Source organism: Dermacentor albipictus, chromosome 4 (assembly GCF_038994185.2).
Source record: "Dermacentor albipictus isolate Rhodes 1998 colony chromosome 4, USDA_Dalb.pri_finalv2, whole genome shotgun sequence".
Lineage (NCBI taxonomy): Eukaryota > Metazoa > Arthropoda > Arachnida > Ixodida > Ixodidae > Dermacentor > Dermacentor albipictus.
Window position 1 is genome coordinate 168,233,284 of NC_091824.1, and position 24,444 is coordinate 168,257,727.

The 24,444-nt window shown below is 47.8% G+C and overlaps 1 protein-coding gene across 7 annotated transcripts in view; it reads left to right on the forward strand.

Moving 5' to 3' along the window:
• The window catches only part of LOC135910078 (galactosylceramide sulfotransferase-like), a 184,324-nt gene that overhangs the window by 117,582 nt on the left and 42,298 nt on the right, over positions 1-24,444 (forward strand). The gene's annotated exons all lie outside the window — the stretch shown is intronic.

The window sequence follows — 24,444 nt, forward strand, 5'->3', positions numbered from 1 at the left end:
TCGTGGAGAAAGCGAAAAACTTGAGCACTTATTTCCAATTGGAAATGTCGTTACATAAGGGATCCCGCTAGGCCGGCACCTCTATCCCTTGCAAAAGTCGTTATGCAAGTTCTGTTGAATTTCTATTCACTATTTGTAGCTTGTCATGGAGTTTCAATTAAAATGCTGTTTAATTTCACCAGCGATCTTTATGAATGATAGACTGAGTGGAAGAAACGATCAACTTACGAGCGAACAGGAAGCAAAATATAGAGCACACTCTAGCCTCAGAGAAAAGAAACTGTGCACCAGGTCACGTTTGCAGGACCTCAATAAAGTTTCACCATACCATACCACAACATAGCATACTAAGTACCCGTGTGTATGCGCGTGTGCACAGTGAGCAATGTGCAGGACTTCTAAGCTATCATGGGTAGCAAAGTGCCATAAATATTGGCGTACGCTATACAGGTGGATCATTTTTAAGTTTTATAGTATTTTTAGAAATTACCTATTGCCGATAACATAATTCTAGTACTTGAGCTAGATTGTTCAGAGAGGCGGGCATTACGATAGCACGATAAATCGAAACACATATATAACTAATTAACAAAAGATCACAAATTCCCTTCTTAACTAATTACCTTACGACGCACATTGCAATTTAATAACTTTTTAGCTGGTGAGTTTGCAAGGCATATCCACTTGAAATGAATTTTCAGGATTACACCAGTTTTGAGATATTATTTCCCAAAGTATGGAACGAAATACATAGGCGTTCCGGTTACTTTTGTGCTTCAATGCATAACGAAGTGTTTTTTTTTTTAAGTAGTTGCAACAGTGAATTTTACGGCAAGTTTGATGGCGCATATCTGCAGTTCAGCCTCGATTTCTCGACGAGGTAATGCCCGCCACTGTGAATAATCTAGCTCAAGGACTAGAATTATGTTAGCTGCAACAGGCTAATTTTGAAAATTCCATGAAGCTTAAAAATGGTCACCCTGTATAATATATGACACTCCGATTCCACAAATGTTTTCACGCGTTTCCCCTACGATACCGAACCTTCTCTAAATACGAGACCCAACCAACTGCGTTTTGACAGAGCTGGTATTTTCAACCCTAGCAACATCACTGAATAAAGTAATATAATAAAGGCGAGATAAATAATGTTGATTTCCAATCCGCTGTCTCAATATATATATATATATATACACATATATATAGTTGTGTGTGTGTGTGTGTGTACTCACGACCATGGTAGTGTATGTGGATCATCCTATTTACCGCAGGCGTGTCACGTAGTACGAGAACTTTTTTTAATGCTAAAGCATTATACGCCCCTTTACGCGATAATCCGTCGGCGTGACAGAAAGATGGTACCAAAAGTGGCCGACGGCGCAAAGAGTAAAAACACGGGAAAAAAGAAAGTAAATTGATGGCTTTGGAAAGAAAATTTGGTGCACCTCGGTCTGGGTGGAAATCGAGCCCGGGCCTCCGGGGTGCGAGACGAGCACGCTTCTGCGATGCCACGACGGCTCCACGGTTCTCGCTGAACAAAGCTCTGGCCTAGTGCGTGGCTCGTCGGGCGCCTGACGGCGCAGGTACTGGGGAGGAGGTGGCGCCACCTCGTGAGTGTGCATAATGAGCGCGTTCATGACGTGCCACCTGAAGGCATCGAAGCTGCCGGATTCGAGGCCCTCGCTATGTATTGAACGAGTAGAAAGGGAACCCATGGGCCCGATTATTATTAGTAAAATCATAGAAAGCCAACAATGAGCATAGAAGCTATTTGCAGTTCTTAATTGAATTGGTAGACACAGCTGGCAGCTCCGTTCTACCTAACCAATGTGCTGCTATTATAAATTACGTCTTTTCGAGAAATTGCACCGTGGTTACAAATACTAATATTCCGAACATTCTTTCATTACAGTTGCCCATTCATGCCTCCATTATTGTTGTCACGGCTGCAATTACGAAACTCATCAACAACTTAAAGCACCATTCCTACCCTGGTTATGACTCGATTGATTGCAAATTTTTGAAAAATACTTGTGTTTACAGTTCAATCACACTAACAAAAATATTTCAGCGATTACTTGACGCATCAACTCTTACAACTCAGTGGAAAATTGGGAAGGTGATTCCAATTTTCAAATCGGGTAATAAAAGTTCACCATGTAATGCATATGCTGCAAGCCTCTAGAACACATATTCTCGAACCTTGTCACCTTTCTTGAATCTGACTCCCCTTATCTCACTAGCTCAACATGGCGTTCAGAAATCATTTTCGTGCGAAACACAGCTCACATCATAACTACACCGCATTCTTGATCGTTCTTCGTTAGCTGACTGTCCTTAGTTAACTTTTCTGATGCGCTCCAAAAGGTCTCCCACATATTTCTACTTCATAAATTTTGTCAACTTAATGTTGATCGTAGTCTTTATTTGTGAATCAGATTTTTCAAATCATTCCAATTTGTTGTAGCCAATGAACATTCCTCTAACCAATGTCCTGTTAAATCTCGAGTCCCACAAGGCCCCTTCTTTTTCTAATTTACATTAACGACCTCCCTTCTCTAGTTTCTCCTTCTCTAGACGTTGCTTCTCTAGACGACTGCGTAATTTTCCTTGAAATATTTACTGATAACAATGCTAACATTCTTCAGTCAGCATTGTATTTTATGTCTAAGTAGCGTAATACTTAGCTAATGTATTTGAATATTAACAAGTCTTAAGTGGTGCGTGCCCGTCGTGCATCTTGTAGTCATTTTACATATTACCTAAGCAACTCTCCCTTAGTCGCGGTTTTTTCCTATAAATGTTTAGGTGTTCATATCACATCTAATGTAAGCTGGTCTTTGCGTCTTGAGAAGATAATTAACAACGCTAATCGCATGTTAGCTTACTCACGCCGTAACTTTTCAGCAGCTCCTTTATCTTGAAAGCTCTTGTTATATAAAACACTCATTCGATCTGAATTAGAGTACGCCACTCCAATCTGCGATCCAAGCACTAACAGTTTGGTTGTTTCACTAGAAATGGTACCGAATCGTTCTACTCGCTTCTGTTCCTCTTATAAACGCACTGCCAGTACAACTTCCATGAAATCGGTTATCTCTTTTTCATCGTTGGCATCCTGCCGAAAGAAATTTCGCTTGAACTTTTTTCATACGCTTTACTATAACCCTAATATCACCAGACCCTCCGTGACGAATTTATTCTTCAGCCACATTATATATCGGACCGTGCTGACCATCGCTTTAAGGTTAGTGTCGAGCCATGTCATACTAAAACCTTTACTCTTTTTTACCTCGAACTTCACAAGATTTGAATCGCCTTCCTTCCGACATTGTTTACATTTATGACAACACCCGATTTAAATATGGTTTAGCGAACATTGTGTAATTAGGAGTTACCATCCCTTATCATGCTTTGTTATGTTATTGTCCACTATGTTTATTGTCTACCCACTCCCCTCTGTAATGCTTCGGCCCTGAGGGTAAAAAATAAATAAACAGAAAGGAAAGTGAACGAAGAAAACTAGATAAGTAGATAGAATGTTCCACTTCCATCGCCGTCAGTGGTGGCGCTGGCTAACACTCCGAGGGTTAGTTCTAGCAGACAGACTTAAACACAACAGAAAGCGGATGGAAAAACGGCGCCGCGGGAGCTTGGTTGGGAAGGGCATCGATCGCACGCGTATGCGAAGACGTGGGTTCGCATCCCACCTGCGGCCAGTTGTTTTTCGTCCACTTTCCTTTCCATTTATTTATGATTATTTCTGTTCAGAACTGCAAATAACGTCTTCTGTGCTCTCCTTGGTGTCATTGTTTGTTGGCTTCTTATGATTTGAATATATATACATACATATACAGGTTGTCCCAATTATCATGCACCAAGATTTAAAAATATAGAAATGCCACGTAGCTGGATATAACCAAAGTAATGTTGTTTGCCCTCGCTTGGAGATACTCAGGTTATTTTTTTTTTGCATTCCACCTAATTACATAATTAGTATTGAATAATTAGCTAACTTTTCAAATATTATAATTAGATGAAAAGGGTCAATGAGAAAATTATAGAGCAACATGTAGAACTTCCGATACAGCTTTCTGTTGCTCAATGCGTGCTACGTAACTGTTTTTCCGAGCGTGAAAGAAGCCCACGAGTACACGCAAAATGCCTCGAGCGGCCAGCTGCGCACAACCCTGCTGGAGAGGAATAATTCAGTAATAGCACTGGTGCCATGCCCTTCCAAGCGTGTGAATCGCATTTAAATAAATAAAATGCCCATTTTCTTATTCTTTTAAAGGGGTTGTGCGTTTATGGTGTATTTTCTGTCGGGTTGCCCCTGTGCACAAGACAGCGCGTGTGGAGGTAAGCTTGTTAGCAGGCGGCAGTATTAAGTTGTCTTAATCCAGTTACGGAGACAGAGACTCATGTCGTCTTGCCTCAGGGCAGAACGCCTCAAGCTGTCGCGTTCTCGGCGAACGCAATTACTTGCGAGCCATCGATCACCAGCTGCTCGACAGGCACCGCTCGCCCTAAAGAAAGCCGTTCTTTGCAACTTGACGACCGAATGCACTTACTATGGAAGCGTTCGGTGGGACGTCCCTTCGGCTCTGACGTCTCTTCTATTGTGCTTCGCACAGAGCATGATGCGTAGCGTATAAAAATCACGAGAGCACGAAACGACACGAGATAATGCAAATAAAGAAGAAACGCAAAGCAAGCCTGTTAAGGGTCGGTGAAACCGAAGGGCGTCTTCGGCCGCTGAGCCTCTGAATCATTCGTTCGTGCGCGAAGCAGCAACGGACGCAGTTACCTACCTTCAATTTTATTTTTTTCCCCATCGCTTCGAGGAGTTGTTTTTTGGAAGCCGTGTTGTTATGGACGCCTGTCACCGACGGCCTGTCCGATGGTCGGACAGCCCTACTTTGGCCGCGGCGCCCACTTAGGAGCAAATCGGTTAATCGAAAACCGATGTCAGCCAGCCGGACCGCCATCGGCGCCAGCTCCGTAAGTATGGCGGAGCCCCGCCATCTCGATGCGCAATCAATAGCCGCTCCACTTCGGAGGTCGTGCTGCCTGCGTTTGTGGCGCTTGTGACAGGAGCGCGTCCTGTGCGTGAGCGTTGGTGAGGTTCGTAGCCTTGTGAATGGGAATTCCGCACAGCATTCTGCTTCCATGGCTGCGATTTAAAGAGAGAGAGAGCAATTCGAGTGGCTTGACTGTCACCTTACATGAAAAATAGGAGAAAACTCATCTTGTATATACAGGGAAGTGTGGCATGCTCCTTCTCGCCTCATCAGCATACAAACCTCCCTTTCTCTCTTCTGTATAAAGCACTGCTTCCGCTGTACAGCGTCAATTTCACGTAACATTCTTTTTTTTTGTTAGTTGTGTGTGTGTGTCCGTTGCTATCGATGTCTCCTTTTCCACTGGGACGAAATAGCGAACAGCCGTCGTCTACTCCTAATCCCAGCACGTCAGCGCCCTTGGCCGAAATCGTCGCTGTTTCTCACATTCATTGTTGCTTAGTTTACAAATCATAGTCGCCCCGCCTATTGTAAAAGCATTTGCTCCTTCCTCTTACGATCACAACCGCTAGCACAAGTGACTGGTTCGAAGATTTGCTTGCTCTGTTGAGCTATTTTCCTGTCTTTTGTTTCACATTTTCGTGGTGTTGAAGTGGAAGAGGTGCAGTACGTAAATCTACAGTGAACTAGAATATGTACACTTAACAGCCGAGGCTGCCGAGAGAATCCACGTGTCGCTACGCGTCAGAGCTTACGCTCCGGCTTCCGAATACTATGAAACGGGGTAAACCATTTGGAGCTCTGGCCTTGAAAGCACTGTGTTCCAGAGCTCTATTCCTCAACATTAACCGCTTTAACCTCCTCACCAGCGAAGCTTAGCATTTGCCGGCACTCCTAGAGGCTACATTAAGGGGTACGATTTAAAGTGCCGAAATTAAACAGCGCGTACGCCGTAGTAAAGGGCTATAGATTAATTCTGATGAGGTCGTCTGGAATAACTACATAACTATGAACATTTCGTGCTTGACGTTTAGATTAGCGATTATGTTGCAAATGTCGCATACGCGAACAATAATCGTGCCGCGAAATAGATGTAAAGCGCTCCCTTTTCTATGCGAAAGCATGATGTGGATCATTTAGAGGAAGTCGGCGTTGTGGGTTGTTGAAAACAGGTGTGGGAGATAACAGACGCGTCGAGAAAAAGAAAGGCTCAAAGAATGATAAGAAACGTGGTGTTGGAGAGTGGTGGGGAGCGCAGACACTTACGTCAGCGTCATGTGCCAGTGCGGCGTCGTTCATGTCGGAATATAGGAGACAGCCGCTACTGTAATCACGGAAATTCAGCCCCCCTTGGTGGAAGCCGCGCGGAAATGGGATTCTGAAAAGCCAGAGCAATGTGCCGCTCGCTTGGAAGTCGCTCGGCGTCAAAGATGCTTCGTTTCGAAAAAGCGACGACTGAAGTTCGCGGAGCTTTTCGTCACATGTTGAGCCAGAATTTTCATTCACTGGGAATGTATGCTGGGAGATAAGGCAATTATAGAATCATCCAGGGGATAACATGATGATTTCATGAATCTTTTAAGCCGTCGTTGACCTTCCCAGAAACACTGGTGTGTGAGTGTGCACATACATGCAGGCTCCGAGCTCGTGCGAACTTAATTCTTTCAGTTACCCGTAAACGTCGTGTTGTTTCTTTTGTTCTTGCGGTACGTTATGCCTATGGATAGCTAAGATATACAGCCTGCGCACGAAACCTGTCTAAAATAACGCGTACAATGCATTCTTTGTTTTAAGATAAGTGCATTGTCGTACTGACCCGTAATCAACAAATGCCGGAACATCGATCCATAAGAACCGTCTCGTGCAAGGGGCATGCGATACGGAGCTCCATGCGGCCTGAATAGATCGTTGTATCGGCAAATCATCGATGTTATCGTGTTTATTATATTTTTACGCCTGTGGTGCCTTCTCTTTCCTGAGCAAGCGCGCTCTCGGCGCCCATTACCTTGACGGCCTATCGGCGCACACGCCATGCGGCGGAGAAGAACGACGGACGCACCGAGTGCGATAATGGCCTGTCAACATGACGGCCTCGCTTTCGAATCCTACACACCGCTTTTTCCCTGGCTCCGGCGAGCACGTCGGTGATGACAGACATTCCTGCAGTATAATATCGAACGGGTGCCGGCTCTCGCTGGCGCCAGCATACGTCGTTTGTTCGTCTCTCGTATACACAGGGTCGTTTATCCGGGGCTCTTGCTTTGTTTCTGCACGAAACCATATCGAACACAGGACCTGTACCACTATTCTGTCGGTTCTCGTTCTCCCAACCTATGCATTTCCTGTTTATTGTTGTTTCTTATTTACTTACTGCGGGCTAAGTTAGACACGCAGTGCAAGAGAAGGTTGACGTGATCGTGAGCGGCGAACTGTAGGCGTTCGTGCGCGTGTGCGTGCACCGACGCCACCAGCTGCCGGCGTGCACAGTGTGGCGTGAGAAGGGTAATTTATATCGGAGCGTTCCGTCGTCGGCGTTTTCACGAGGGACGCGTCCGCGAAAGACCAGCCATAAAACTCGGCCCAGGCAAACGAAGAAGCGAAGCGCGTAAAAAGCGGCCCACGAAGGCGGCGGATGCGGCGACGATCGTCGTACAAAAAAAGAGCGCGCGCGGCATCGCAGAAATAAAAAGGTGCTCAGCGTCGTCATCAAGGAAACAACCGTTGGCGGCGCCTCCTGGAGTGAGATATGACCGCGGGCTGGCACTGGCTGCGCCGTTTCGAGACGGCACCGACGACGACGACGGCTCTGGCGCTTTCGCAACTTTGTTCCTTCGGGCAGTGCACTTTTGTAGGTCTTCCTCCTCCGTATTCTATCATCGCTTTCGCCGTGCTCTACCTAGTGGCTTCTTGTTGCTGTACGTATCGCCTCTCAGTTGTCTTCCTATCGCTTCTCTCTCACTTTGTTTCTAAGGTGCACCTTTGTTCGCCCTCTGTACTTTCGCTGTGTTATTGATGCGCATTGCGTGTAGTTTCGATGCATATTTCGACGCGATTTAGGCGACCCTTTTTGTTTCCTTACAGTGCCACTTTTTATTTCGCTGTCCATTCGTCGGTAAGCGGCGTCACCATCGCAAGCAAGCGCAAACACCCGCGCCTGAGAAGCAGTTCGTCTGCTCTTGGAAAACTGTTCAGTATTTTTAGTTCGTTTTCCAGTGGTAAAGTAGGGAGAGCCATACGAACGCGTCAGGCAAGCGCGTCTTTACCTAAGCTCTTGGTCTCTTGCCCACTTCACACTGTCTTTTACAAATTCGTTCCTGTTTTCCCCCCGTCTCTCTACCCGGGTTCCTTCCGGAAGCTCCACTAGTGTTACTGCTGGAATCGTTCGGTATGTTTTTTTTTTGTTTCCTGCTGCTACTTTTCTTTATTTACTCTCAATTTTCTCGCTCGCCTCGTCGTGTGCTTTATGCCGTGCGCAGAGCACCACTTGGAAATTGCGCGGGCGCCTTGGCACGCCAACTTATTTTTCACTCGAGTTTACGATGCATTTTTCTCCGAAAAAAAAGGGGGGGAGGGATGGGGGGTGGGGCAGGCAAGAAAGGAGCGAAGCGACAGCGATGAAGGTAAATATCGACAGATCTAGAAAGGAGGGCGCAAGGATCGAGATGCAGTGACTGCTCCATTAAAACGGCTGATATTCTTTTCCCACTTGTTTCATCCGTGCTTCGGCAGTGTTGTGCGTTCGAGCGGTAAATATCGAGAGCGGCGCCTCGCGTTCGCGGCACTTGCGCGGGCTCCTTCGGTCTCCGCGGAGCGATAGTTCGCGCTCCGGCGAATGTCGGCGCATCCGAGGGGGGGATAGGCCTTCTGGACGATTCATTGCCCGTGCCGGTCTGCGAGGCTGGCGCTGACTCAAAGGATCGGAAATGCTCTGAGAGGAGCAAGCAGGAAACTCTTCAGGTGCAGCCCGTTTTCAAAGGTTTTGCGCACCACTGGGCTCACTTTATCTTCATAACTGCATGACAGCTGAAATGGTACGCGATAGAAGCCGTACCGATAGCGGTATGTGGTACGTCTGTTCGTATTGCTTGCGTGGTGCTTCAGCTGACGCTTATTACGAATGTGCACACTTATTTTTTTTATTTTTTTTTTTTGCACCGTCTACGTCGCTTACACATCTGAAACATGAGGCAAGCGACAGCGAAGCGAGCTCAAGGAAAGACGTACAAGTGATTTTAACTAAATCATTCAGCAACAAAATACTTAGTGAACTAGTTCTCAAAACATTCGGTCGTAGTTCATGCATTGTTCTTTGTTCATTTTTCGTTCGCGTTGCTTGTCCACAAACTTGCAGCTCTTTGCACACATGAAACCCGCCGCGGCGTGTTAGTGGCTACAGGCTGTTGCACTGTTAAGCACGAGGTAGCGCGATCAAACCCCGGCTGCGGCGGCCGCATTTCGACGGAGGAAAAATGCATAGACGCCTATGTCCTGCGCATTAGGGGTACGTTGAAGGCCCCGTGGTGGTCAAAATTAATCCGGAGTCCCCCACTACGGCGTGGATCACAATCAAATCGTGGTTTTTGCACGCAGAACCCCATAACTTAATCAATTATTATGCGAAGCATATTACTAGAGCTCAACCCAGCTCCTCAGGCGAGGCGGTGTCGCCTTCAATACCACGTCACACCGTGACGTCATGACAGGAGAGAAACGGGGCTCCAGCTCGCGCCGTCGCTCGCGGCGTCGCCTTCAAGGCTGACCACGTGACACCGTGACGTCACGACAGAGGAGAAACGGGGCTCCAACTCGCGCCGTCGCTCGCGGCCTCGCGGCGGTATATAAGCAGCTGCGCTTGCCTCTGCTAGACACTCACGAGGTGAGATGCCTCCTGGAGACGGAGCTGCTCGTTGGAATGAGAAGCGAAGGTTGCGGCGTGCTACAGAGACTGTTTCTAGGTGGCTTTGCTACGGCGCAGCGACTACGCGCCCCGCATCGGACGCGGTGAGCGTCGAGCAACGCAGCGTTCGGCGCGACAACGAAATGTGCGCCTGAGCAAGCGCCGCACGCCTGAGCCGACGCCGACGACACCGGCTTTTCTGCGACACGAGCTCCTTAACGCTGTCGCGTTAAAATAAAGGCTAGTATGCTTCGCATCCTGGGCTTAACCTTAGCTAAGCCACAGCCATTTTTTTTTAGCACTCCACCTTACGCTTTATGTGTACAAGCAACCTTGCAGGCAGTTGCGCTAGCACAGATATGGTTGGTTTTAGTTAAATCGTTATGTGACACACACGCTGCACCATGCCGCCGGTACGGTGCGCCGTATGTCTGACTTTGTTCTGCAACCGACGGAGTGGCGCTCGCGTTTGTTTCATCTCTGTACATTGCGATGAAGGTTCCAACGCTGTAACTACCCCCTTCGAAGGGGAAATGAACGGGTTAAGCATGCTTATGCGTAAACATGTAAGTGATGCCGTTCCTCGTTGGCGCAAGAGAAGTGCCTGAGCAGAGTTCTCTGACCCCCTTTTTTCGCAGTAACAATGCATGGTCTACGGTGAAAATTTCATTCATTCATTCATTAATTCATTGAAGTCGGTTGTGCGCTTGTTTCCCGGAGTCAGCCAAGTTTGAGAGCGACCGTATGTTACCTTTTTCTTTCCATGTGTGTTAGCGATAATGAAATGCCCTCAATGTATGCTTAATTTGCAGTTGTCACTGAACAGCTCCCGAAAGTGTTCGTGCAAAATGTTACGCGCACATACGTTTCATAGCTAGCGCGCTCAGAGAATGATCCTGATTGGTTCGGTTGTTAGCTGCAAAGCGGTAGCGTTATGGTAAAGCGCCTTTAAATGTCGAGCAACAATCCTTCGCACGCCCTCCACCCTCCCCGCTTTTTAATTTCTATTTCGCCCCGCTACAAGAAGCGCCCGCCTTTCCTTGGGACATTTTTAAAAATACATTTTGCCTCCAACCTCGCGTACCAGGCCAAAACGTTCGACTCGATAGCCATGCTCTTGTCGAACAGTGAAGAAACAACCGGGCCCCCCAGGCAAGAGCTTAATAAGGGCCGTTAGGGCCCGCTGGAAACTCCGGAATCGCCAAATGCTCGTTTATCTTCTTCGTTATCTTCCTGTGCTTTTTGCTCTTCGTGCTTGTTTTCGTGAGTAGCGATGATGGTCTTCAGGTGGAAACGATCGTCTAGTCGCGTTTTGATTAGACAATTTACGAGCTTCTTACCCAGCATGTTTACAAAAAGACGGGTCCTTATCATTTGGCAGGCGAACTACGTGCCTGCATAACACTGCAAGCTCCAGACGTTCTATATTGTAATGGGCTTAGGAGGCTAGGCTAGTTGCATGGATGCAATGAGGAAACGCTTGCACATGTGACACACCCCTCCTCCCCATTTGTATAAAGCTTTCAGTAAGCGGCTTCTTTTCTGGTGCATCGCAACGTTGGGTGCTTCACGCGCCACAGAAGACGGCGTGCTTCCTCTCAGCTTCCTTGCCTTTCGTACGGGCGAGGTTGAGCCGCGATCGTCGTCACCTCTCGCACGCTTTCTCTCGCATGTACAGCGTAGGGCGCGTGGAGGCGGTGTTATCGCCCTTTGACTTTATACGGAACCTCACGGCGACGCCGACGGAGGAAATGCGCTTGGAGTGTCCATATAGTTGCCATCGCAATGAAGATGTCGCAGTACACGGTGAACATGAAAATAAAGGAATGAGTGCATCACACCAGAACCCATGCTATAGGGCTAGGCTCTTTTAGAAAAGGTAAATACGGCCACTAGCAAGCCTTTGGGCCAATGCCATTGACAAAGAGGTGTCGAAGAAAGCGAACGGTCGCTTTTACCCCATTGACCAAGCATCGGATGACTTCCACAGCGCGAACTGCAACGTAACGTATTTTCGTGTTTGCCGCCTCATATTTTATCTTTATTTGCACACATCCCGAAATTATTTCGTTTACCCACAGTTGTGGAAACTAGAGTTCTTCTCACCTGATCAGAGGCTGGACTCCTAAAACTGATGTTTACTACAGCAACCACCGACCTGCATTTCAGCAGTATCTTCCCTATCACAGAACTGTGTTTTGTGGGTTTGTAGTAAAGGACAGCAACCAAAAAGTCACCATCGGAGTGCCGAATGTCGGCAATGTATTCTATGTTGCTGCATTGAAGATGTTTTGCGATTAACAGACAGGTTGGGTATTGCATTGTTTCCTTTCGTCAGTGGATGAGCGCCCGGATGGTCGGCAAATCACGAACATATTGAGCAACTTCACCGAACTCCTTGTAAATATTTATTTAAGCAGATTGTAGAAGTGAGAGAGAGAGAAAGCAAGGAGATGAAAGGCAGTGAGGTCAACCAGACGATCGTCTGGCTTTCTACCCTAAATTGGAGGCAATAAAAAGAGAGAGAGAGAGAGAGAGAGAGAGAGAGAGCACTGTGTGCAGCGAAGTGCTTTGACACCAAAGTCAAGTCCCATACCTATTGATGTGCGTTCAAGTCATCTGGAAAGACGCAGGGGCCAGTGGCCGTTATGCTAATGGTAAGCAGCGGGTGAGCTGTGGGGGTTATTCGAGACTTGCCAGCACTGAATTAACAGTTTGCCTCACGCGATTGGCCTAGGCCGCGCCGAGTCGTCAGCCGCCGGGTTAGGAGCACCCAGCACTTGAACTGCACTTTGCGCTGACATATAGTATGCGGCTTGCACCAGGGTAAACGAATGGTATGTATGAAACCCCGAAGCATCGCAACCACTTGCCGGCCTTCGAGCAATTTGTACGGAGCCGGTGCTGTACACCCTACCTCCGCGTGCTGTATCCTTTGATGTCGCTCCTGCTGCGGCTGTGACATCGGCTGTGGCATCGGCTGTGGCATCGGCTGTGGCATCGGCTGTGGCATCAGGTGTGGCACCGGCTGTGGCACCGGCTGTGGCATCGGCTGTGGCATCGACTGTGACGTCGACCGTGACGTCGACCGTGACTTCATCTGTGGCTTCATCTGTGACTTCATCTGTGGCATCGGCTGTGGCTACGGCTGCGGCTATAGCTTTGGTAGCGTGGGCCAAAATTTAGTATTGATTTTCTCCGGCACGACCTTATCAGTGTTGTGTGGAGTCACAAGGTCGACCTTGTAAACTTGTGACTCCACCAGTCCTAGGGGGCGGAGGAGGAGGAGTCGTCGGATGTGGCGCACTCTTCGCGAGGCATCGGCGTTCTTTCAAATCCTACGACGTCGCTTTCTAACGACCGAGAGCGTCGCTTTCTAACGACCGCAACAGCATCCCGACGAGACGAATGGTCTACCGCCATCTGCTCCGAGTCAGTCCTCCGAGGAAGTGTAGTGGGGCCCAAGCTAACTGGTGCACTTGGGAGTCGTAGGTGCACAGGAGTCCGCAGCGTGGGGCTCGGCGCAGCGTGGGCAAACGCTCGTGTTTTCGCACAGCAGGGGCAGGACGTTCACTCATCCCAGCCTGATGCAATTGTGGCATTAGAGTGGACTTTGGATAAATGGCCGCACGGGGTGTCTAAAGCGGCCCACCTTGACGGGTGAGGCGAGATACTCGCCGTTGAAAATTATTTTCTCACAGCGGGATATGCCGAGCCGAGACACTTGAGTTATGGCGACGCCATCAACAGCTCGCTTTACTAAAATCGGCAAATCAGCGCTGAAGATGGAGACGTCCACGTCGTAGATGACACTAGTATGCAGTGGATCTACAGTCCGGATAGATACACGAGCGCACTTTCGTACTGCTAAGTTGCGTAAATTTACTCAAAGTGCACAGAGCAGCTTCACGTGCAGCAGCGAAGAATGTTTTTCGTGTGTTGACTCTGACGTCCGGGACTTCATTTGGCGTCACCGCTTCAAGGAGTATCGAGACGGATTGTCTGTTGAGTAGCATCATATTGTCGGCAGTGAGTTCTGGCACAAACAGAATCGTAGTGACAGCGGTGTTCCGAGTTGGTCGTACAAACGGCGTGCCTGAAGACAGGTAAGCCCTGGTGTTTCTTCGTTTCGCCTTGCGGCTCTGTAAAATTTGAAAGTCGCCATCGAAGAAGTCATCACTGCTGATCATGAAGACGCTAGTATCTTCGCCGTCGGTGTCATTCTGGAGACCGGTCCGCTTCCTAGACGCAGCCACCACTGAAGTCGCCATCCCAGGCACAGGCGCGGGGATGTCAACGTGCATCCGTGCCAAAAACCATGGCGGTTCTCCGGTGATGTACACAGAAATCGGGGGAAAACAGCGGAGTTAGAGAAATAGCATTCTGCCTCGCAGACACTTCCTTGATTGTAGAAGTTTTGTAGAAGACACTTCCCTTATCGTAAATGTTCTGTAGAGTAGCCGATGGGCTTACGGCTTGGCACGGTTTCTTGTTTCTTATGTATAGGCTATAGGCTGTCCATAAGCAACCCGTTTGTAAATCTGTGGACAAAGATAGAAAGGATATATACAAAGGCAGGGATGTAAACCAGAAGCTTGTCTGGTTGCCCAGCCTGCCGGGAGGGGTGAGGGGTGGGAGGATGAAGAAAAAACGGAAGGGGGCGAGAGAGAGAAAGAGCGAGAGACGAATACAGATTAATCGCGTACACTGTACAACGGTAGCAAGCGGCGCTCTGTCCTAGAACGTTTTGTTCTGATAGTGGGCGATTGTCCAATTGGTCCAGCACTTTACACATCACTTGCCTCTAGTCACTGTAGCGCGGGAAGATAGATAATCCGTGTATCTCGTCACGAATGCAGGTGTTGCACGAGGGGATGTTGGCCATTTCAATGAAGGAGGCATAGAGCCACAAACGGTACAGCATGGTCTGTTCGCATCGTGGCAACCCAGGCAGTAGATGTAGGTGTAGATTCGGGAACAACAAACGTTCGAGTCCTACTGGGGCAATGTGCATTCAAGGGACGTAGACCGCAGCCCTGCCATAGCGCCTGTTTATGAAAGCGCAATCAAAACGCATCGACCGCTTTCATCTAAACATCGTATGGCTTCATCGGCGTGATGATTCCCGCTGATATAGCAGCGTCCTGGAAGCCACGGACCCAATGAGCAACTGTTCTCGGACATTCGACAGACTTGTTATCGCAGCCATGACAATAGACGTGATATAATTTTTGAGTGCCTTCCGTCGACCTGAAAAACATTTTTTTTTAAGCGCGCGCGTAAGAGAGAGAGAGAGGGCAAAGGAACGACAGGAAGGCTAACCAGGGAGTCTCCGGTTGGCTACCCTGTACCTGGGGAGGGGCAAATTGGTGTGATCAAAAATATACCAAAAGGTATAGACGTAGTCAACAGACCGTCTATGGGTGCTAGGTATAGGTTAAGATGGCGAGCATGTAAAAAAATGCAGATCTGTAAACGTAGCCTTTCTATTTGTTGACTATCTTCATTTCAGTATGACTATACGTGGTGCTGGTGCAGCTTCGACAGCATTGCACAGCTTTATTGGTAACCTAATAAATCCATTGGCCATAGCCTTCTGCGCATGCGCCTATCAATGACATCAAGCGTCAATGCATCATAAAAATCTTAATATCGCCAAATTAGAACAAGCGCACCGATAATCCGCAGGTTGCCTTTCACTTCAGATGTCTTTGAAATAAAAGTCGGGTTGAGTCGAATAAAAACTGCGAAGAAATTCCTCGCAAAATCGTCAATAAGAGACAGGCACGTGCCCAGATAAATGAGACGCGCGGAAAATCGCCGAACAACATTCAACTGAATTGTAAATTGAAACAAAAAATTAATAAATGGCATGGGGTGAGGCTTGGCATTGAGACTCGCGGTTGCGAAGCGAACGTTCGTGTCTCTCGGACAGCCACCGGAGTGGAAACAGCCAGCCTTTACGTTAGTACCCAGTTTGGCCGTTGCTTTTGCGAGTGCATCCTCAAAGGCAAAAGCTGCGCGCAGTACAAACCCGAAAGGCCAACTTTACGTCCGAAGCGCATTCCCTTCGTCGTATAACCCATTTGATTCCTCTCAACGCGTATACGTTCAGCAGCGCTTCCTGGGGCCTCAGAACTTGCACACTTTGATCTTGTCGGCTCGAGATAGAAGATCAAAGGCACATGCAGCGAAACTAATGCAAGTCAAGCAATCGAAAGGCGAAAACTGTTTCTCCGTTGCGGAAAACAGCGGAGTACTTGCATATAGCCCATTTGATCCCCCTCTAGCTTTCACTGAGTCTTTCGAAGCCGATGTACCTTCGTGGTATCTACGTTTCTAATTGGCCACTTCGAGAAAGGCATTCAGCTACGCTGAGGGCACAACTACAAAGTAGCACGTTTCTTCTTTTTTCGGTCAGGCAGTGCTGAAACCGTACGGCACAAACGACAAGCTTACCGCGAAAAAGACAAACATAAAAGCTAGCAACATTCCCGTCGTTGTCGCTCAGTGGCTATGTTGTTGGGCAGCTGAGCACGAGGTCGCGGGATTGAATCCCGGCCACGGCGGCCGTATTTCGATGGGGGCGAAATGCGAAAACACCCGTGTACTTAATTTACGTGCACGTTAAGGAACCCTAGGCGGTCGGAATTTCCGGAGTCCTCCACTACGGCGTGACTCATAATCATAAAGTGGTTTTGGCACGTAAAACGCCATAATTTAATTTTTTTTAAACTACGGCGTGCCTCATAATCAAAAAGTGCTTTTGGCACCCCATACTTTAAAAGCTAGCAACATGAGTGGTGTCACGTCCAACAATTTTTCATGTTACTTCATTCAGACTGTTAAAAACAATGTACGAAAGTGCTGTTTGTACCGATGGCTTAAAAGCTAGTAGCTGATTCAATACCAGATATGCGCATAGGCCATTCGAAACGGGGAAAATACAAAGCTACTTTCAGATAGGCCATATATTCATCCCACAACATAGCATAATTGCTTAGAAAACAGACTACAACAAGTTGCAGCGACAGCCGCGAGTTTATACGCATTACATTTAAACGTACAACACAACGTGCAGCTCCGGCAGCACAAAACCGTTCACGATACCAAATTCACAAAGATATACAGAGCTATTTAGCAGCAACAAGTTATTTCGGCACTCTGTTTATTTAAATAATATAGTTACAACTCAAATTAACGTTATGTAGCTGTATTTACTTCTGTTATCATTCCATGCTTTCGCGCCTGTAGATTGAATTAAACGTTCACCATCTACATTTTACTTAGTTGAAATTGCAGCTAGGTGCTTGCCTAGTGTTGCAGTTTGGAAAACGACATGCGCAAAGGTAGGGGAAAATCAGTTGGATAATGTTTATTTAAGACATATCAGCAAAAGTGCGAAATGTACAAGGACGGAACGAATGGACTGTCTTGATGCTATGCGAGGTGCACGTGGCAGTATTAACCACATTTGCGCACGCTTACTCACCGGAGAAGTCGCTTGCGTTTCTTACTTTTGCGATATTGTTTTATTTACTACGTGCAGATCTGCGGAATGGTTCTGCGGAAGCGTGAAGAACCGATATTCTTGAACTGATAGTGTCGGGCACCGTAGGCAGTTTCTTTATTTCGAAAGTCCAAGACTTTCAGCCACTCGTCTCGCTTTCGCCCATAACCTCACGAAAGGCGCCTGAGTCGCCATCGATATGTCGGCTATCCTGATGTGCTGCTCTGAGGCACGGAGGTCAAGACGCTTCTCTAGAACGCTCTCCAAAGCAGATTACAAACGCATCAGCAGGACGAGAGAAGATATCTCACAAACGTAGCCGTGCATGCTCACGTCAAGCCGGTTCCTCGCAAAGTATCGCAGCTATAGATGTCGCCAGCGCAGTCCAATAAGTGCGGCTTGCGCGTTCTAGACAAACGCCGGCAACTCTGTCGCTTCGTGCGTCGTCGCAGCTGCCGCGATGAAAGCGGCCCGTGATGAAGTCGACGAGCTCCTCTCCTGGAGTTCCAGAAAGTACCGACAGCGCTGTCGGCATTCTTTTGCCTTCACACGCGGTCAGCTTCGGCTACATATCGTCGAAGATAGGGCAGGCTCCACTACCGAAACCAGGTCCGCGCGTGTCATCGGGCGCAGCAGGGATCCTCTGCTCGCATCGCAGATCGATGCTGCGTTTGCCTTTTTTTTTCTGCTGTGCTTACGCGACTTCAAACGACCGACTTAGCCCGCCGTGATGAAATGCACGAGGCTACGGAAAACGCGGCACAAATGCGTCAAAGAAAAACCACAGGTGGATGCTCGCAGCACTCTCGTGTCGTGTTTTCGCGGTGCTTTTCGTACTTCGTCACTTCGGCCGCCTGTTTTCAATTATTTCGTCGTGTTCACTTCGTCTCTTCCTCCTGCCAGCACGCACGCTTTCTTTATCCACACATTCGAGCCAGGTATCCTGTTGCACGGGCCCGGTTCGGATGCCCTGCGCTTGCACTTTAGGGCAGAGGAAGGGAAAAAAGAGCATATTACGCGGCGAAGTTTATATTACTCTCGTTTAATGTCGAGGCCATAAACTACACATCTGCGATAAAGACTACGCGGTAAAACAAAATACGCATGCGTATATTAGTGCAGCAATACGGTTAGCACAGGTGGCCTCCTACGGACGAGATGTTCCCCGCCACTTTTCTGCGCGAGTTTGCACGGTGAGTTGCAGCAGACAATTCGCTATGTGCAATATCATGACTGCAAGACAATTTTCTTATATTATTTTACATTCGAGAAAGCTCACCCGCGGGCGCGTACTTTACACTCGTGTTCGCACCAGGTGACAAGTAAATCTATAATCATGTTTGTAATTGTAGCCTTTTCTACGCATCGCATGGCCATTCTGCTAGATTACATCCATGCAAACGTCGGTAATCCTTTAAGGTGCACCGCATTATCGCGCCAATCGGCGGTAGGCCGCGGAAGATACGATTTTACGCGATGCGCGTGAACGATTCCATTTGCACGGGTGCCTGATGCGTGAAACGTTAGAAATTGTCATTTTCTGCTGTTGCATGCAGGTATAGTTTCCTAAGTTCAGGTTCTCGCTTATCAGCAGCTGTCGTTAAAATTTGTTTTCAAGTTTGACATTTTTACGGAAGCATTTTCTTATTTCGAAATATATATATATATATATATATATATATATATATATATATATATATATATATATATATATATATATATATATATATATATATATATATATATATGTAAATATATATAATATTTTTGTATTTCCCCTTAGTTCACTAGATCACCTACAGTTTGCCTTCGCATTGTGTTTATAGTACAAAAAAAAAGAAGCTGAGGACACCTAAGCAGTTCTGGTGAGTTGTGAATGCGAAAGCATTAATGTCCAATTGAACACAGTTGAGCGGCCCTTCGAGGTTTGCCCTGCGAGTAATGTACCATAGGGGTACGCGCTGCACGAGCCAGCAAGCAGCAGCTTGTGGTGCCACCGATGTCCTGCGCGACTTGAGACCGAGGAAACAGCAGTGACCGGCAAGACCGGTGTGCGCGCGCAGTAGCTCAGTCCAGTGCGACTTCCGAGAGCGAGAGCGATGTGACGTTGCCGCGATGCCCTCTCCCCTCACGCTACACCAGGCGCGCTAACGCAGCCGCTGATGCGCCCGCTCTGGTTGGCCGAGGCGCGCTCGTGACGTGGCGTTGCAGCCAATGGGTATTTTACCTGCCGTTTCGCTGTTGCAGACGACAGACGCCGGCTTTTTCGCTCAATGGACCACCAGGCGCTTTCGCATGAAAAAGTGATAATTGCTGTTGCTGGGACGAGGTCCTCTTCGCACTCCGTAGACACGTCGCGTGGCACGTAGGTTATTTTCCGTTGATTCGTTTCCGTTCTACAGCTTATTTATTTATTTATTTATTTATTTATTTATTTATTTATTTATTTATTTATTTATTATCATACCCTCAGGGTCCAATGGACATTACAGAGGGGGTGGGTACATGGTTTACATACAAATAGCATTCAAGCTTATAAGGACAAGGATAAGATAAACAGACAGTAAGAGCAGCAAAATAAAAGGAAAAAAACAGCAAAATTCGAGTCACTTTAAAATATGATCTGTCACAGCGGTCTTGAATGATGACGCATCGCCTAAGTGGCGATAGAAGATGGTTCCACTCAGAACAGGTTTGCGGCACAAAAGAACACAAGAACATGTCAGTGCCACAGAGAGGAACAGCTACCGTATCTAAAATTAAATTATGGGGTTTAACGTGCCAAAACCACTTTCTGATTATGAGGCACGCCGTAGTGGAGGACTCCGGAAATTTTGACCGCCCGGGGTTCTTTAACACACACCTAAATCTAAGTACACGGGTGTTTTCGCCCCCATCGAAATTCGGCCGGCGTGGCCGGGATTCGATCCCGCGACCTCGTGCTCAGCAGCCCAGCACCATAGCCACTGAGCCACCACGGCGGATTGCTACCTTATTGCTGGGATCGATACGGGAGGATACCCGCAGGGGCATCTGCGTCAGCAGGCGTTTGGTGTGTTGCGACACCACGTACCCGAGCACACGAGGGTTGGACCCTCCCGCGTTTAACCGTGCGTGGCTTAGCCGTGTCCGGGGAAAAGGGGATCCTGGGGATTGAGCCGATGCTGGGTGTTCGGACCTTTAAGGCCCCCCGGCGGAGGCAACACACCCCTTTGGCCTCGGCACCCGCCGTGGTTGCTCAGTGGCTATGGTGTTGGGCTGCTGAGCACGAGGTCGCGGGATCGAATCCCGGCCACGGCGGCCGCATTTCTATGGGGGCGAAATGCGAAAACACCCGTGTGCTTAGATTTAGGTGCACGTTAAAGAACCCCAGGTGGTCAAAATTTCCGGAGTCCTCCACTACGGCGTGCCTCATAATCAGAAAGTGGTTTTGGCACGTAAAACCCCAAATATTATTATTATTATACGGGAGGATAAGTACACTGGCTGCGAAATGAGTTGCTGATTCAGTGAACGGTGATGAAACGCTTTGTGGAATAAACAAAGGCGCGAGATGTTGCGCCGAGGTTGAAGTTTAGGAAGGGTAAGTGACGATTTCATCTGCGAGACACTAGCGGTACGTGAATAGTTCGACATAATAAACACAATCACGATGCACAGCGCTCATCTCGGACGGTCGCTGATCCTGACAGAGTCTTACTTTCTTCTCTCTCTCTTTCTTTGTCTTTCAGACACTTCTTTCGTTTTTCTGTTCTTGGCGCCGCGATGGCACTGCCAGTTTAATCATTCGATCCGGGCGTGGTTCGGCGTCCGAAGAGCTGCTGCTTTCCGAGCTGCTCTCTTATGAGAGCGTCGTCGCCGTCTAGAACGCTGGCGTTGCCTGGGTCGCCTTCATTTTCTTGCTCGCGCGCTCTGCGCCTGAGAACACTGCATTCTATCCCGCTCTTTTGCTTCGTCTTAGTCAGTTTTGCCGGTTCTGGCACGTCTGCCATCCGTCCTTGCGGCGGCATCGATCCCGGAACAGGCCGGGCCAATAACCGTTATCATATAGCAGGTCCCAATTCTGCCCAAAAGATGAAATGCTCCTATTGCGTATTACGTTTACTTAAATATATTTCTAGCGGTTGAATAAGGTCTGATTCTTTCACTACATCCATACGATGCCGAGCGATTGGAAGACAACGAAAAAGGGGCGTGGGAATAAAGCATCTTGCAGTTATAAGAAAAACGATATCGTGTCTGTGTTTCCTGAAAAAAATTCAGCCCGAATATCTCGCACGTTCTCTTTTTTTGTTTGACGCTTTCATTTATTCTCTCATTCTTCGCGTATTCTTTTTTTTTCATTTTCCTTTGTTCGGTAGCGTGGTGTCCTGCTTTGAAAAATGCGTGCGAGCTTTTGCTTCCTCAGCTGCCCATTGAGGATGATTGGTTCCGTTTGTCAAAGCGTCTCCTGCTCACCCTCTCCACCCCCCCCCCCCCCCCCCTGCAATTCCACCAAGGACAAAGCCTCTTTCGGGACTGCCAGAATATTACTTTTATTTTTTTAACACTCCCGCTGTTGTCGCTTCGTTATTACTATTTCGTTTACTCATTCGTTCGCTTCATTCTACTTAAACGTGGATCCTTTTCCGTACGTTTGCGTTTAAAAATTTGATATTGCAGTGCAAACGAGTCGCTAATCGATTGAATAGAAAATTGAAATTTCTTCATATTAAGGCGAGTCGTGCGCGGCAATGTTTTATATCTTCTCTGTTTATTTTTTTTCTCCTTTCTACACTGTACTGAAGACGTTATTCCAGATATGTATAGAGCTTAATAATTCTGGTGTGCCTAAGTGCGCCTGCGTAAGGCATTTGGATTTGAAAAGATGCTTAAGCAAGAAAAACAAAAACGGGAGCTGAACAGTTTTGTTTTTAGATTGTAAGTGGTGCGTCGGTGCTTTTCTCCTTGTTGGTTCACTTTCTCGTGCACTTTGATGAGTACTAAGTTTTGACAACAGCTTCAACGTATGTGCACCCAGCCCCGGAACAGTATTCAGTTTTTGACTTCCGAATGCCGAAGACGTGCTCACTAATGATTCCTTACAGGGGCCCTGAGCCAGTTTTTATCGAAGCCGAGAAATGCATTTGAAGTTAAATTAACTATTTCAGAAATAATTTGCCGCGAAAAATATTTCAATGTGTTCAAGAGAAGCGGAGTTATTTGCAGTCAAACATCGCGTTAGCGGGGCTTCCGTTCCTTCTTCAATGCCTTCCACTGCGAAGGCTGCAGCGGAGCGGGGCGCGCAGTTAGCATTTGATTTTGGATGCCCACGTAGACGCCACTATTTCCTACGCGCCAAACGTAAGCCAAACGCGGTTGTCCTCAGCGAGCCGCAGCGCGCTCAGCCAGTGGAATCGTCGCGCCACCCTGTGGCGGCCGCGGTATCTATGCTAGTAGCAGCACGGTAGCATGGTAGCACGGTAACATGGTAGCAGACCGCAGCTACATGCAACTGTAGTGCGTGTGCGCAGCGATTGCTTTGTGCACGACAGGGCTTGAATGCGCTCGCGCTCATACGCTCCAGTCTGGCCGTGCTGCGTCGTGCGTGCCGGCTTTGTCCTGCACCAGCCTGACCGACGAGTAGTATAGCCGCGTCCAACTTGCGAATTTTGAAGAGCTATCAATAGCCCAATAAGAAGCGAAGTCTGCCAAGACAAGAGCGGCCAGGAGTGATCCCGCGCTGGCAAGTGTGCGCCTGGTCTGCCCTTAAGTTTCCCTTGGTTCGAGGCTAATTGAGCGTGCAAAACGAGTTGAAATTAGCGAGACCCGACGGCTACAACACCACTGAGCAAGGTGGCTAAAGTTCCTGCATGGGTGGCCACGGCCGGCCGCGACCTGACGATAGTCGGCTTCTTCTTGAAGTACGCAATCATTATCGAAATTCGAAAGCATATTTTTACTTCAGCCTATTTAATAAACGTTGTCACTAAATGTACCCAGAAACAATAAGAAGAAGCACACTGATGCAAACACCCTTCTTGATTGATGTGAGCTATTGGCCGACAGCAGCCGGGAATCTGGTGTGCTACGAAATATAGCGTCCAGAAAAGAGTGAGGAGCAGGCTTCTGTTGAATAGAGAGCGTTTGAGGAAAAGGTGAATTCATGCTCTGCTTGCGAGCTCCGTGCGCCGCGCACGACTGTGACACTTGACTGAGATGTTCACAGTAACGTATGCTATCCGCGGATTGTGTTTTTTCACCAAGCACGAGTGGTAGTTCAGGATCCCTTTAAAGGTGGTCATATAACCCAAAATTTAAAGCACCACAACAGAACTACTCCGTTAGGTTATTGTATTCGACGAAGGGATGGGATAAAAGAGAGAGAGCCTGGTTCCTCAGCGCGTCGTTTGTAGTACATGCAGGACATTTTATGTGCGGCTTTGCATGCTTGTGTTTTTTGTACCGTTAAGATGAGCCATCAGCCGTACCACCATGTGCCTCTTTTCTCTCCTCTCATGTTTAGCATACATTTTAAAAACGCTTTGTTACCAAGCAAAATGTCGTTGTGAAATGCAGGTTCCATAAATATGTTATTGCTTGTACAACAAAACCGTATGATCTTTAATTTTAAGTTATTCTGGGGCTTTACGCGCCAAAACCGCGTTCTGATGATGAGGCACGCCGTAGTGGCGTTCTTTGACGTGCACCGAATGCACGGTACGTGGGTGTTTTTGCATTTCGTCCCCATCGAAATGCAGCCACCACGGCCGGGGTTTGATACTGCGCCCTCGGGCTTGACAGAATACCACCAAAGCCAATAAGCAACCGTTGCGGGTAATATATTTTTAGGGGTTTTTTTTCGTTGTTGATATCTTAAAAATGACATTTCGTACCTGTCAAGCTGCATTATAAATACGTCAAATCGTTGGCTGCCCAGAACGACGAGTCGCCCTTTCTTCGGCCCCTTAGTAGGCTTCTCCACTATGACATCCGTTTTGCGGAAAAGTACGCTTTCAGTTTCGCGCGCGCGCTTT